At 45.7% G+C, this 15874-nt stretch overlaps 1 protein-coding gene across 2 annotated transcripts in view; it reads right to left on the bottom strand.

Annotated features, from left to right (window-relative positions):
• The window catches only part of LOC135517198 (diamine acetyltransferase 1-like), a 40964-nt gene extending 34525 nt beyond the window's left edge, over positions 1-6439 (bottom strand). Inside the window, exon 1 of one of the 2 annotated variants that reach the window (XM_064941289.1) lies at positions 6365-6439. The gene's annotated coding sequence lies outside the window, so the exon portion shown is untranslated. Of the gene's footprint in view, positions 1-6282 lie in introns of both variants that reach the window. The other variant, XM_064941288.1, reaches the window with a different exon arrangement.
• Between the last annotated feature and the right edge of the window lie 9435 nt (positions 6440-15874).

Here is a 15874-nt window from a genome sequence, read left to right as displayed (position 1 = left end):
GCTGTCTGTTCCAAACGAACATGACATTGTAGCATTGAAGGATAGGGAAGTCACCGAGCATTTGGACGCCAATCAGTATTAATATAAACTGAGCGACCTCAACTGTGAATGGTCGTGGCGCACCAACAAAAAAAAGTGTCAGGGGAAAGCAGCGTGGATTTGTGTCACTCCTATCAAATCCCATTGAGAGCACACATAATTGACAGAATAACTAGAATTGTTGCATCACGTTATGTTGTTGTCCTCCGGTGGCTAGCTAGCAAAACTTGTCCCTTTTCTAAATTAGCCATGGATGGAGATATGGATTTTGACTTGGGATTTTACTTCATTCCACACACTGACCAATGATTATACAGGCGATTCTGATCCAACTATTAATTCATACATTGTTGAGACGATGGGAGTTCTATGTGTAGCTATATGTAGAAGGCTAATGTTAACTAGCTAACGTTGCACATGAATGGAAGTTAAACTAGCGAGAAAGCATTTTAGCCAGGTAGCCTAGGACATCAAAAAACAAGTGTGCACTGTATGACGGAGTGATAGACAGTCTCAACATGAAAGAGAGGATGGCATTGGCGTTTCTCTACAAGTAGGGTGAGTCAACATGTTTTTCTACTTACACACAGAAATCAGAACCATGGCCAGACGCATCATATTTAGCTTACTTTGATTGGACTTACGTTTTACGATCCCTTAACCAATTGTGCATGTCCTCCTGACAGAGCTGGTGTAACTGAGTCAGGTTTGTAAGCCTCCTTACTCGCACATGCTTTTTCAGTTTTGCCCAAAAATGTTCCATAGGATTGAGGTCAGGGCTTTGTGATGGCCACTCGAATACCTTGACTTTGTTGTCCTTAAGCCATTTTGCAACAACTTTGGAAGTATGCTTGGGGTTATTGTCCATTTGGAAGACCCATTTGTGACCAAGCTTTAACTTCCTGACTGATGTCTTGAGATGTTGCTTCAATATATCCAGATAATTTTCCTCCCTCATGATGCCATCTATTTTGTGAAGTGCACCAGTCCCTCCTGCAGCAAAGCACCCCCACAACATGATGCTCCCACCCCCGTGCTTCATGGTTGGGATGGTGTTCTTCGGCTTGCAAGCGGCCCCCTTTTCCTCCAAACATAATGATGGTCATTACGGCCAAACAGTTCTATTTTTGTTTCATCAGACCAGAGGACATTTCTCCAAAAAGTGTGATCTTTGTCCCCATGTGCAAACCGTAGTCTGGCTTTTTTATGGGGGATTTGGAGCAGCGGCTTCTTCCTTGCTGAGCGGCTTTTCAGGTTATGTCGATGTAGGACTCGTTTCACTGTAGATATAGATACTTTTGTACCTGTTTCCTCCAGCAACTTCACACAGTCCTTTTCTGTTCTGAAGGTAGGCCTTGAAATAAATCCACAGGTACACCTCCAACTGACTCAAATGATGTCAATTAGCCTATCAGAAGCTTCTAAAGCCATGACATAAATTTCTGGATTTTTCCAAGCTGTTTAAAGGCACAGTCAATTTAGTGTATGTAAACAATTGTTGGAAATATTGCTTGTGTCGTGCACAAAGTAGATGTCCTAACCGACTTGTTAACAAGAAATTTGTGGAGTGGTTGAAAAACAAGTTTTAATGACTCCAACCTAAGTGTATGTAAACCTCCGAATTCAACTGTATGTATGTTTACAGTGGGGAGAACAAGTATTTGATACACTGCCGATTTTGCAGGTTTTCCTACTTACAAAGCATGTAGAGGTCTGTAATTTCTTATCATAGGTACACTTCAACTGTGAGAGACAGAATCTAAAACAAAAATCCAGAAAATCACATTGTATGATTTTTAAGTAATTCATTTGCATTTTTTAGCATGACATAAGTATTTGATCACCTACCAACCAGTAAGAATTCTGGCGCTCACAGACCTGTTAGTTTTTCTTTAAGAAGCCCTACTGTTCTCCACTCATTAACTTTATTAACTGCACCTGTTTGAACTCGTTACCTGTATAAAAGACACCTGTCCACACACTCAATCAAACAGACTCCAACCTTGTTCTCCCCATGGTATATTTAAAATCTTGTGTATCTTAATGTCCACAATTGACTAATAATATGCATAATAATGTAGGCAGTTCATGTGAAGGATTGTTACTTATAACCAGGATTGCCATTAAAGTTGACATTTTTGGCAATCAATAATTTTAGCAAACAATTATTGTGATTCATCCTATATTGTCCCTAACATCATAACCCCATAGAAACAGATATGGGACACAAACACCCTTTCCCCCCACAAACAACCACAAGCTCAGATGTTTAACAGTTGTTAAACATTACCCTTACCTGCCGCCTGTCCCTCCTATCACCTGTGCTTGGCCCTCCTATGTTGAACATAATAAACCTCTCTATCCACCGCATCTGTACCAGACTCACTAAAAGTGGCAGTAATAAAGCCTCTTGGAAAAGCCAAACCTTCACCCAGAAAATATAAAAAACTATCGGCCTGGTTTTAGACCCCATCATAGCACTGAGACTGCACTTGTGAAGGTGGTAAATGACCTTTTAATGGCGTCAGACCGAGGCTCTGCATCTGTCCTCATGCTCCTAGACCTTAGTGCTGCTTTTGATACCGTCGATCACCACATTCTTTTGGAAAGATTGGAAACCCAAATTGGTCAACATGGACAAGTTCTGGCCTGGTTTAGATCTTATCTGTCGGAAAGATATCAGTTTGTCTCTGTTTGTGGATGGTTTGTCCTCTGACAAATCAACTGTAAATTTCGGTGTTCCTCAAGGTTCTGTTTTAGGACCACTATTGTTTTCACTATATAATTTACCTCTTGGTGATGTCATTCAGAAACATAATGTTAACTTTCACTGCTATGCTGCTGACACAGCTGTACATTTCGATGAAACATGGTGAAGCCCCAAAATAGCCGTCGCTGGAAGCCTGTGTTTCAGACATAAGGAAGAAGTGGATGGCTGCAAATGTTCTACTTTTAAACTCAGACAAAACAGAGATGCTTGTTCTAGGTCCCAAGAAACAAAGATGTTCTGTTGAATCTGACAATTAATCTTGATGGTTGTACAGTCGTCTCAAATAAAACTGAAGGACCTCGGCTTTACTCTGGACCCTGATCTCTCTTTTGACGAACATATCAAGACTGTTTCAAGGACAGCTTTTTTTCCATCTACGTAACATTGCAAAAATCTGAATCTTTGTCCAAAAAATGATTCAGAAAAATTAATCCATGCTTTTGTCACTTCTAGGTTAGACTACTGCTATGTTCTACTTTCCGGCTACCCGGATAAAAGACCAAATAAACTTCAGTGCTAAACACGGCTGCTAGAATCTTGACTAGAACAAACAAATTTTATCATATTACTCCAGTGCTAGCCTCTCTACACTGGCTTCCTGTTAAGGCAAGGGCTGAGTTCAAGGTTTTACTGCTAACCTACAAAGCATTACATGGGCTTGCTCCTACCTATCTTTCCGATTTGGTCCTGCCGTACATACCTACACGTACGCTACGGTCACAAGACGCAGGCCTCCTAATTGTCCCTAGAATTTCTAAGCAAACAGCTGGAGGTAGTGCTTTCTCCTATAGAGCTCTATTTTTATGGAATGGTCTGCCTACCCATGTGAGAGACGCAGACTCGGTCTCAACCTTCAAGTCTTTATTGAAGACTCATCTCTTCAGTAGGTCCTATGATTGAGTGTAGTCTGGCCCAGGAGTGTGAAGGTGAACGGAAAGGCACTGGAGCAACGAACCGCCCTTGCCGTCTCTGCCTGGCCGGTTCCCCTCTCCACTTGGATTCTCTGCCTCTAACCGTATTACAGGGGCTGAGTCACTGGTGCTCTTCCATGCCGTCCCTAGGAGGGGTGTGTCAATTGAGCGTGTTGAGTCACTGACGCGAGATCTTCCGATCTGGGTTGGCGCCCCCCCTTTGGGTTGTGCCGTGGTGGAGATCTTTGTGGGCTATACTCGGCCTTGTCTCAGGATGGTAAGTTGGCGGTTTAAGATATCCCTCTCGTGGTTTGGGGGCTGTGCTTTGGTAAAGTGAGTGGGGTTATATCCTCCCTGTTTGGCCCTGTCCGATGGTATTGTTGGAGGGGGCCACAGTGTCTCCTGACCCCTCCTTTCTCAGCCTTTAGTATTTATGCTGCAGTAGTTTGTGTCCGGGGGCTAGGGTCAGTCTGTTATATCTGGAGTATTTCTCCTGTCTTGTTCGGTGTCCTGTGTGAATGTAAGCATTCTTTCTTTCTTTCTTTCTTTCTTTCTTTCTTTCTTTCTTTCTTTCTTTCTTTCTTTCTTTCTTTCTTTCTTTCTTTCTTTCTTTCTTTCTTTCTTTCTTTCTTTCTTTCTTTCTTTCTTTGAGGACCTGAGCCCTAGGACCATGCCTCAGGTTTACCTGGCCTGATGACTCCTTGCTGTCCCCAGTCCACCTGGCTGTGCTGCTGCTCCAGTTTCAACTGTTCTGCCTGCGGCTATGGAACCCTGACCTGTTCACCGGACGTGCTAACTGTCCCAGACCTGCTGTTTTCAAGTCTCTAGATACAGCCGGAGCGGTAGAGATACTCTGAATGATTGACTATGAAAAGCCAACTGACATTTACTCCTGGGGTGCTGTCCTGTTGCACCCTCGACAACCACTGTGATTATTATTATTTGACCCTGCTGGCCATTTTCTGTTATAATCTCCACCCGGCACTGCCAGAAGAGGACTGGCCACCCCTCCTATTCTGGTTCCTCTTTAGGTTTCTTCCTAGGTTCTGGCCTTTCTAGGGAGTTTTTCCTAGCCACCGTGCTTCTACACCTGCATTGCTTGCTGTTTGGGGTTTTAGGCTAGGTTTCTGTACAGCACTTTGAGATATCAGCTGATGTAAGAAGGGCTTTATAAATACATTTGATTTGATTGATTTGGGTAGGACTTCCTGAAAACAATGGTGCAAGGGATAGTTAATTGCACTACTGAAATGCCCCTAATCAAAACGAAACAAAAGCGGCCTAAACCCAGCCATCAGAAAACACTAAAAATGTTACTTTTTTCAATGTGTCAATCACGCCCGTGTCATCTGGGACCCACGAGCTAAGCCCAAGGGACCACTAGGGAGGCACTTGAACATTTGCAGTGTCATTCCAAAAAGTGATCAAATTAAACATCTTACAGACTCCAACCTTGACTTCCTCTGCCTCTCAGAGACACGGCTCCATAAAACCTCTCCATATGCTGCTTTGATTGTGATTGGCTACAATGTTTTCAGGAGAGACAGGATTGAAGGAAGAGGAGGGGGTCTGATGATTTACATTAAAGAACATATCCGATGTAAACAAATTGAGTGGTCATGTGATAATGAACAAGAATGTATTGGCTTAAACGTTACTCTCTCCCCAAATGTCTTTTATCCTTATTGGAATTTACAGACCACCTTCCACCGGAAGTGTGTTTTTAATCAGTTTAATAACAAGCTTAGGGAATGTGATTTTGGGAAAGAGGTAATATTAAATGGGAGATTTTAACATTAATTATTAAGACAAGTCTTGTAAGAAAACCACCAAATGGATAACTAATACCTTTTGACCTTACACAGCTAGTTAAAGGGCCAACCAGCGTGACTTGTTGTTCTAAAACACAGATTGACCTGGTGTTCAGTAATAAACCAGAGAGAGTGACTAAATCATTCAATATGGTTACTGGGCTGTCTGATCATAATCTGACACTCATAGCCAGAAAGCTTTCCAAGAACAGGTTTAACATCTCTACTGGTAGCAAGCCTGATCAGCTCAGAATACCTAAGAGTCAATTAAATCATTTTGAAAAGGGAATTAACTGGAATGATCTCTTGTCCTATACAAATATGGAAGCTGATAGTCAGGTTTTTCTATCAACACATCTGTTGGTCAGGGGGTGTTTCCAAAGGTCTGCAAGTCGGCTGTAATAACAGCCATCTGTAAATCAGGTGACCCTACTGACGTAACTACGGGCCCATTAGTATACTACCTGTGGTGTCAAAGGTTGCTGAAAGTTTGTAGCTGAGCAACTGATTGCCCACCTCAACAACAGCACCATCACATTACACTCCATGCAGTTTGGCCTCAGAGCAAACACACCACAGAAAAGACCAACTACTTTCTTCTGGAAAATGTCCAAGATGGACAAAGGGGGTGGTGTTGGGGCTGTATTTCGAGACCTAAATAAAGCTTTTGATACTGTTACACATGAGGTTCTCATCACAAAACTGACTAGGTTCAACTTTTCCCCTGATGCATTGATGTATGAAATCATACCTTGGAGGTAAAAACCCAGTGTGCCAGAGTGAGCAATGAAAATCCAACGTTGCTAAAAACCTGTTCTTGTCACGAATATTACCGAAGGTGACTCCCCTTCTTGTTCGGGTGGCGGTCGTCGTCGCCGGTCTACTAGCTATCACCGATCCGTTGTTCTGTGTTCCTTTGGTCTTGTTTGGTTGTTAGGGTAGGGTTATATATAGTTTGTTCAGCCCGCTTCTGTTTCGTGCTGTCTTGTTCGTCTGTTCTATGTTTGAGTGTATTTTGTTTGTATTTTGGGTTTCGCGCTGTCCGTTAATATTTCTGATCATTTGTTTTCCTACTTTTGTTCATGTTATTTTTCCGGGACATTAAAGCGTGTTTTTTCCCACATCTTTTGCTCTCTGCGCCTGACTCCACACCTCCTCACTCATTTGCCGTAACAGTTCTGACAATTTACATCATTAAAGATTATAATGTTCTAATGTGGTTAGACATAAAGACGACAAGGTAGTTCACACATTCATAAATTAGGGTTACAATATAAAAGATGTCCCATTTCTGGTTAGTCTATAGTCAGCTTTTGTTTTGTATTAGAGTGTGTTTACAGGAATCCTTTTCGATACCTATAAGTCACATGATTTCCTAAGAAAATGTTTCTGCAGTGAGGTGTCCTTGTAGGAATGTCAACAACATGCCTAACTATACAGAAATGCCAAAGGTGGAGCTGTGGCTGATGTAAAGAATATTTGTTGGTGTGTAATGACAAGCAACCAGACGCTGCACATGACACATTTATGAAATTGCTTATCCCAGTTACAAATAAGCATGGACCCATTAAGAAAATTATTGTAAAAACTGTTAAATCCCTGTGGATTGATGAAGAATTAAAAAGTGAATGGTTGAGAGGGATGGGGTAAAAGAAATGACAAATAGGTCTGGTTGTACAACCAATTGATAAACGTACTGAAAATTGAGAAATTGTGACTAAACTGAATAAAAAGAATAAGAAACTACACAATGAAGCAAAGATAAATGACATAATGAATGATAGTAAAAAGCTTTAGAGCACCTTAAATTAAATGTTGGCAAAAATGAAAACTCCACTCCATCATTAATTGAATCAGATTGTCACAACTTCCGCCGAAGTCGGCTCCTCTCCTTGTTCGGGCGGCATTCGGTGGTCGATGTCGCTCCTCTCCATGTTCATGCGGCATTCGGTGGTCGATGTCGCTCCTCTCCTTGTTCGGGCGGCATTCGGTGGTCGATGTCGCTCCTCTCCTTGTTCGGGCGGCATTCGGTGGTCGATGTCGCTCCTCTCCTTGTTCGGGCGGCATTCGATGTCGCTCCTCTCCTTGTTCGGGCGGCATTCGGTGGTCGATGTCACCGGCTTTCTAGCCATCGGCGCTCCATTTTTCATGTATCCATTTGTTTTGTCTTCTTCCCTGCACACCTGGTTTTCCTTCCCCAATCAATTCATATGTATTTATTCCTCTGTTCCCCATCATGTCTTTGTGTAGGATTGTTTGTGTTACGTGTATTTTGATATTGTTACGCACATTACTGTTTGTCTATGTTCTGTGTTTTGGGCACATTTTATGTTACTTTGTGCTGATTTTGACCGGAATAAAAAGTGCACCTGTTCACTACACTCTGCTCTCCTGCAACTGACTTCGCCTTCAATACACCATCCTAACAGAATCCTACACCTACCATGGAGTCAGCAGGAGCAGGTACCCTGGTTTGAGGAGTCCAGGAACGTGTCCAGGAACACGCTACATGCTACATCATCTCGGTGCCATGATGGATCGCGTTGTCCAGACAATGGACCGCTGGTAGAAACAGGAGGTCTCTCCAGCACCTCGACCAGCTCAACCGAGGTCCTCTCTACCCGTCCCGTCCGGATCCATCTCCAGTGGAATACGTCTCTCCCTTCCCAGGGAGTATGATGGGACGGACGCATAGTGCCAGGGGTTCCTTTTACAACTGGACCTATACCTGGCCACTGTTCACCCAGCTCCCTCAGGAAGGAAGAGAGTATCCGCCCTCGTTTCAGGCCTCTCGAGGAGAGCTCTGGAGTGAGCCAACGCCGTGTGGGGAGAGGAAGACGCAGCGTTGGTCCACTTCGAGGAGTTTACCCGTTTCCGGGGCGTCTTTGACCATCCGCCCGAAGGTAGAGCGGCGGGTGAACGATTCTTCCATTTGAGGCAGGGCACGAGGAGCGCACAGGATTTTGCGCTGGAGTTCCGGACCTTGGTCTTCGGATCAGGATGGAATGACAGGGCCCTCATCGACCACTATCGATGCAGTTTACGTGAGGACGTCCGACGGGAGTTGTCCTGCAGGGATGCCACCACCACCTTTTACCAACTGGTGGATATGTCCACCCGGTTGGATAACCTGCTGGTCATCCGTGGACGTCCTGAGGGGGCTCTGTCGGTTCCATCTCCCAGCACTCTCGCTCCGGTGCCCATGGAGTTGGGAGGGGCTGCGTGTAAGGAGGCTGGAGGAGGGGCCTTAACGTGCACCATCTGTGGCCGCAAAGGGCACACTGCCGGATTGGTGCCTCTGGGAGTCGAGGCAGCAGGCAGGGCACTCGGGCATCACCCCAGGTGAGTCTGCACCACTCTCATCCAGAGTCCTCTGTTTTCCATCTGTTTGTTTCCCTGAGTTCTCCCCGCATTCCCAGCATAAGGCGCTCGTGGATTCAGGCTCAGCTGGGAATTTTATTGACAGAGAGTTAGCACTTAGTTTAGGGATCCCCATTATTCCTGTGGATAGACCTTTTCCGGTTCATGCTCTGGATAGTCGACCATTAGGGTCCCGGCTAATCAGGGAGGCCACCATCTCCCTGGCCATGGAGACGCAAGGGGGTCACGATAAGAGAATCAGTCTCTTTCTCATTGACTCTCCTGCGTTTCCCATTGTACTAGCCCTTCCCTGTTTGGCTGATCATAACCCCACCATTTCCTGGCAACAGAGGGCTCTCACAGGGTGGAGACGGTGGCTGTGGAGACATACTGTATATCCATCCTGCCGTGCCTATCTAAAGTCTTTGAAAGCCAAGTTAATAAACAGATCACTGACCATTTCGAATCCCACCGTAACTTCTCCGCTGTGCAATCCGGTTTCCGAGCTGGTCATCGGGTGCACCTCAGCCACGCTCAAGGTACTAAACGATATCATTACCATAAGAGACAGTCCATGATATCTGTAGCCAGTGGTGTAAAGTACTAAAGTAGTTTTTTGGGGTATCTGTACTTTATTATTTATATATGTGACATCTTACTTAACTACATTCCTAAACACAATGATCTACTTTTTACTACATACATTTTATGACACCTGTTATGACTTCTACAAATGGTGCGGTGGAGGAGTCAAACGCAGAGAGCAGGTAAGGTCGTACTTGAATCTATTTATTCCAATGACAGCGGAGACATGGACATGCCAACACTAGGGCGTAAGAAACCACCCGACCAAAATACACCGGACTAAGATTCGTGACAACACCCAAAAGTACTAGTTACATTTATGCTTAGCAGGACATAAATGGTCCTATTCTCTCACTGATCAATATAACATCCCTGGTTATCATTATTGCCTCTGCTCTGGCAAACTCAGACTCTCAAAACACAAATTCTTTGTTTGTAAATGACATCTGAGTGTGCTACATTTAGCATGTTCTATGTTGCTATGCATGTGATCACTGCTCATTGTTTTGTATTGTTCTTAATAACCTGCCCAGGGACTGTGGGTTAAAATTAGCCGGTTGGCTAAAACAGGCACTTTTATTGAAACGTTAATTAATGTGCTGTAACGTGTGTACTGGGAGTCGGTAAGCAAAATGTAATAAATAAATTAACAAAACAAGAAACACAGACAGGAATCAGAAACAATGACACCTGGGGAAGGAACCAAAGGGAGTGACATATATAGGGCACGTAATCAAGGGGGGGGATGGAGTCTAGGTGAGTCTGATGACACGCAAGTGCGCATTACGATGATGACAGGTGTGCGCCATAATGAGCAGCCTGGTGACCTAGAGGGCGGAGAGGGAGCACACGTGACATGTGCACTGACCCTATAAAAATAAACTCTTTGCTTAAACTTGGCTTAAATCTGTTCTGACAGTTTACATCCTTAAATGTTCTAATGTGGTTCGCCAAAAAGACAAGTGTTTACACATTCATCATTTAGGGTTACAATAACACATACGTCACATTTTTGGTTTCCTTTTTGTATTTGTGTGTAAACACTTGTGCGTTTACAGAAATCCTTTTCAATAACTAAGTCACATGATTTCATAAGAATTTTTCTTATGAGGTGTCCTTGGATGAATGTCAACGGCCGGCCGCCCAACAACCTGCCCGCTTGACCCTATCCCCTCCTCTCTTCTCCAGACCATTTCCGGAGACCTTCTCCCTTACCTCACCTCGCTCATCAACTCATCCCTGACCGCTGGCTACGTCCCTTCCGTCTTCAAGAGAGCGAGAGTTGCACCCCTTCTGAAAAAACCTACACTCGATCCCTCCGATGTCAACAACTACAGACCAGTATCCCTTCTTTCTTTTCTCTCCAAAACTCTTGAACGTGCCGTCCTTGGCCAGCTCTCCCGCTATCTCTCTCAGAATGACCTTCTTGATCCAAATCAGTCAGGTTTCAAGACTAGTCATTCAACTGAGACTGCTCTTCTCTGTATCACGGAGGCGCTCCGCACTGCTAAAGCTAACTCTCTCTCCTCTGCTCTCATCCTTCTAGACCTATCGGCTGCCTTTGATACTGTGAACCATCAGATCCTCCTCTCCACCCTCTCCGAGTTGGGCATCTCCGGCGCGGCCCACACTTGGATTGCGTCCTACCTGACAGGTCGCTCCTACCAGGTGGCGTGGCGAGAATCTGTCTCCTCGCCACGCGCTCTCACCACTGGTGTCCCCCAGGGCTCTGTTCTAGGCCCTCTCCTATTCTCGCTATACACCAAGTCACTTGGCTCTGTCATAACCTCACATGGTCTCTCCTATCATTGCTATGCAGACGACACACAATTAATCTTCTCCTTTCCCCTTCTGATGACCAGGTGGCGAATCGCATCTCTGCATGTCTGGCAGACATATCAGTGTGGATGACGGATCACCACCTCAAGCTGAACCTCGGCAAGACGGAGCTGCTCTTCCTCCCGGGGAAGGACTGCCCGTTCCATGATCTCGCCATCACGGTTGACAACTCCATTGTGTCCTCCTCCCAGAGCGCTAAGAACCTTGGCGTGATCCTGGACAACACCCTGTCGTTCTCAACCAACATCATGGCGGTGGCCCGTTCCTGTAGGTTCATGCTCTACAACATCCGCAGAGTACGACCCTGCCTCACACAGGAAGCGGCGCAGGTCCTAATCCAGGCACTTGTCATCTCCCGTCTGGATTACTGCAACTCGCTGTTGGCTGGGCTCCCTGCCTGTGCCATTAAACCCCTACAACTCATCCAGAACGCCGCAGCCCGTCTGGTGTTCAACCTTCCCAAGTTCTCTCACGTCACCCCGCTCCTCCGCTCTCTCCACTGGCTTCCAGTTGAAGCTCGCATCCGCTACAAGACCATGGTGCTTGCCTACGGAGCTGTGAGGGGAACGGCACCGCAGTACCTCCAGGCTCTGATCAGGCCCTACACCCAAACAAGGGCACTGCGTTCATCCACCTCTGGCTTGCTCGCCTCCCTACCACTGAGGAAGTACAGTTCCCACTCAGCCCAGTCAAAACTGTTCGCTGCTCTGGCCCCCCAATGGTGGAACAAACTCCCTCACGACGCCAGGACAGCGGAGTCAATCACCACCTTCCGGAGACACCTGAAACCCCACCTCTTCAAGGAATACCTAGGATAGGATAAGTAATCCTTCTCACCCCCCCCTTAATGATTTAGATGCACTATTGTAAAGTGGCTGTTCCACTGGATGTCAGAAGGTGAATTCACCAATTTGTAAGTCGCTCTGGATAAGAGCGTCTGCTAAATGACTTAAATGTAAATGTAAAACTACAGGCATAACCAGTTATGCAAGATCTATAGCAAGCCTCTGCTAATCCTACAGCTAGGTGTGCCTTAGCAGGAAGTCCACTATGTGCACCTCATCCACTAACATAAATCAAATCAAATCAAATTTTATTTGTCACATACACATGGTTAGCAGATGTTAATGCAAGTGTAGCGAAATGCTTGTGCTTCTAGTTCCGACAATGCAGTAATAACCAACAAGTAATCTAACTAACAATTCCTAAACTACTGTCTTATACACAGTGTAAGGGGATAAAGAATATGTACATAAGGATATATGAATGAGTGATGGTACAGAGCAGCATAGGCAAGATACAGTAGATGGTATCGAGTACTGTATATACATATGAGATGAGTATGTAAACAAAGTGGCAAAGTTAAAGTAGCTAGTGATACATGTATTACACAAGGATGCAGTCGATGATATAGAGTACAGTATATACGTATGCATATGAGATGAATAATGTAGGGTAAGTAACATTATATAAGGTAGCATTGTTTAAAGTGGCTAGTGATATATTTACATATGCATTTCCCATCAATTTCCATTATTAAAGTGGCTGGAGTTGAGTCAGTGTCAGTGTGTAGGCAGCAGCCACTCAATGTTAGTGGTGGCTGTTTAACAGTCTGATGGCCTTGAGATAGAAGCTGTTTTTCAGTCTCTCGGTCCCAGCTTTGATGCACCTGTACTGACCTCGCCTTCTGGATGATAGCGGGGTGAACAGGCAGTGGCTCGGGTGGTTGATGTCCTTGATGATCTTTATGGCCTTCCTGTAACATCGGGTGGTGTAGGTGTCCTGGAGGGCAGGTAGTTTGCCCCCGGTGATGCGTTGTGCTGACCTCACTACCCTCTGGAGAGCCTTACGGTTGAGGGCGGAGCAGTTGCCGTACCAGGCGGTGATACAGCCCGCCAGGATGCTCTCGATTGTGCATCTGTAGAAGTTTGTGAGTGCTTTTGGTGACAAGCCGAATTTCTTCAGACTCCTGAGGTTGAAGAGGCGCTGCTGCGCCTTCTTCACGATGCTGTCTGTGTGAGTGGACCAATTCAGTTTGTCTGTGATGTGTATGCCGGGGAACTTAAAACTTGCTACCCTCTCCACTACTGTTCCATCAATGTGGATAGGGGGGTGTTCCCTCTGCTGTTTCCTGAAGTCCACAATCATCTCCTTAGTTTTGTTGACGTTGAGTGTGAGGTTATTTTCCTGACACCACACTCCGAGGGCCCTCACCTCCTCCCTGTAGGCCGTCTCGTCGTTGTTGGTAATCAAGCCTACCACTATTGTGTCGTCCGCAAACTTGATGATTGAGTTGGAGGCGTGCGTGGCCACGCAGTCGTGGATGAACAGGGAGTACAGGAGAGGGCTCAGAACGCACCCTTGTGGGGCCCCAGTGTTGAGGATCAGCGGGGAGGAGATGTTGTTACCAACCTTCACCACCTGGGGGCGGCCCGTCAGGAAGTCCAGTACCCAGTTGCACAGGGCGGGATCGAGACCCAGGGTCTCGAGCTTGATGACGAGCTTGGAGGGTACTATGGTGTTGAATGCCGAGCTGTAGTCGATGAACAGCATTCTCACATAGGTATTCCTCTTGTCCAGATGGGTTAGGGCAGTGTGCAGTGTGGTTGAGATTGCATCGTCTGTGGACCTATTTGGGCGGTAAGCAAATTGGAGTGGGTCTAGGGTGTCAGGTAGTGTGGAGGTGATATGGTCCTTGACTAGTCTCTCAAAGCACTTCATGATGACGGAAGTGAGTGCTACGGGGCGGTAGTCGTTTAGCTCAGTTACCTTAGCTTTCTTGGGAACAGGAACAATGGTGGCCCTCTTGAAGCATGTGGGAACTGCAGACTGGTATAGGGATTGATTGAATATGTCCGTAAACACACCAGCCAGCTGGTCTGCGCATGCTCTGAGGGCGCGGCTGGGGATGCCGTCTGGGCCTGCAGCCTTGCGAGGGTTAACAAGTTTAAATGTTTTACTCACCTCAGCTGCAGTGAAGGAGAGACCGCATGTTTCCATTGCAGGCCGTGTCAGTGGCACTGTATTGTCCTCAAAGCGGGCAAAGAAGTTATTTAGTCTGCCTGGGAGCAAGACATCCTGGTCCGTGACTGGGCTGGATTTCTTCCTGTAGTCCGTGATTGACTGTAGACCCTGCCACATGCCTCTTGTGTCTGAGCCGTTGAATTGAGATTATACTTTGTCTCTGTACTGACGCTTAGCTTGTTTGATAGCCTTGCGGAGGGAATAGCTGCACTGTTTGTACTCGGTCATGTTACCAGACACCTTGCCCTGATTAAAAGCAGTGGTTCGCGCTTTCAGTTTCACGCGAATGCTGCCATCAATCCACGGTTTCTGGTTAGGGAATGTTTTAATCGTTGCTATGGGAACGACATCTTCAACGCACATTCTAATGAACTCGCACACCGAATCAGCGTATTCGTCAATGTTGTTATCTGACGCAATACGAAACATGTCCCAGTCCACGTGATGGAAGCAGTCTTGGAGTGTGGAGTCAGCTTGGTCGGACCAGCGTTGGACAGACCTCAGCGTGGGAGCTTCTTGTTTCAGTTTCTGTCTGTAGGCAGGGATCAGCAAAATGGAGTCGTGGTCAGCTTTTCCGAAAGGGGGGCGGGGCAGGGCCTTATATGCGTCGCGGAAGTTAGAGTAACAGTGATCCAAGGTTTTTCCACCCCTGGTTGCGCAATCGATATGCTGATAAAATTTAGGGAGTCTTGTTTTCAGATTAGCCTTGTTAAAATCCCCAGCTACAATGAATGCAGCCTCCGGATAAATGGATTCCAGTTTGCAAAGAGTTAAATAAAGTTCGTTCAGAGCCATCGATGTGTCTGCTTGGGGGGGGGATATATACGGCTGTGATTATAATCGAAGAGAATTCTCTTGGTAGATAATGCGGTCTACATTTGATTGTGAGGAATTCTAAATCAGGTGAACAGAAGGATTTGAGTTCCTGTATGTTTCTTTCATCGCACCATGTCTCGTTAGCCATAAGGCATACGCCCCCACCCCTCTTCTTACCAGAAAGGTGTTTGTTTCTGTCGGCGCGATGCGTGGAGAAACCCGTTGGCTGCACCGCTTCGGATAGCGTCTCTCCAGTGAGCCATGTTTCTGTGAAGCACAGAACGTTACAGTCTTTGATGTCCCTCTGGAATGCTACCGTGCTCGGATTTCATCAACCTTATTGTCAAGAGACTGGACATTGGCAAGAAGAATGCTAGGGAGTGGTGCACGGTGTGCCCGTCTCCGGAGTCTGACCAGAAGACCGCCTCGTTTCACTCTTTTTCGGAGTCGTTTTTTTGGGTCGCTGCATAACCCCAGCATGTATACCTCTGCTAAGCTTTCCAGTAAAACAAGAAAAACAAAACAATCAAGCATCCGAGGAAAATGTTACAAATAATCACATGATTTGATAAGAATGTTTCTGCAGTGAGGTGTCCTTGGATGAACGTCAACAAGATGCATAACCAGCACACAAAGATTGAGGGTTAGGCCTACTACAATAAAACACTTAACATATCTCAACTACATAAAAGCATTAAATACAGTTGGAATGTAGTTAG

The sequence above is a fragment of the Oncorhynchus masou genome, chromosome 28 (genome assembly GCF_036934945.1).
Source record: "Oncorhynchus masou masou isolate Uvic2021 chromosome 28, UVic_Omas_1.1, whole genome shotgun sequence".
NCBI lineage: Eukaryota > Metazoa > Chordata > Actinopteri > Salmoniformes > Salmonidae > Oncorhynchus > Oncorhynchus masou.
This window is presented reverse-complemented; position numbering and strand designations above follow the sequence as displayed.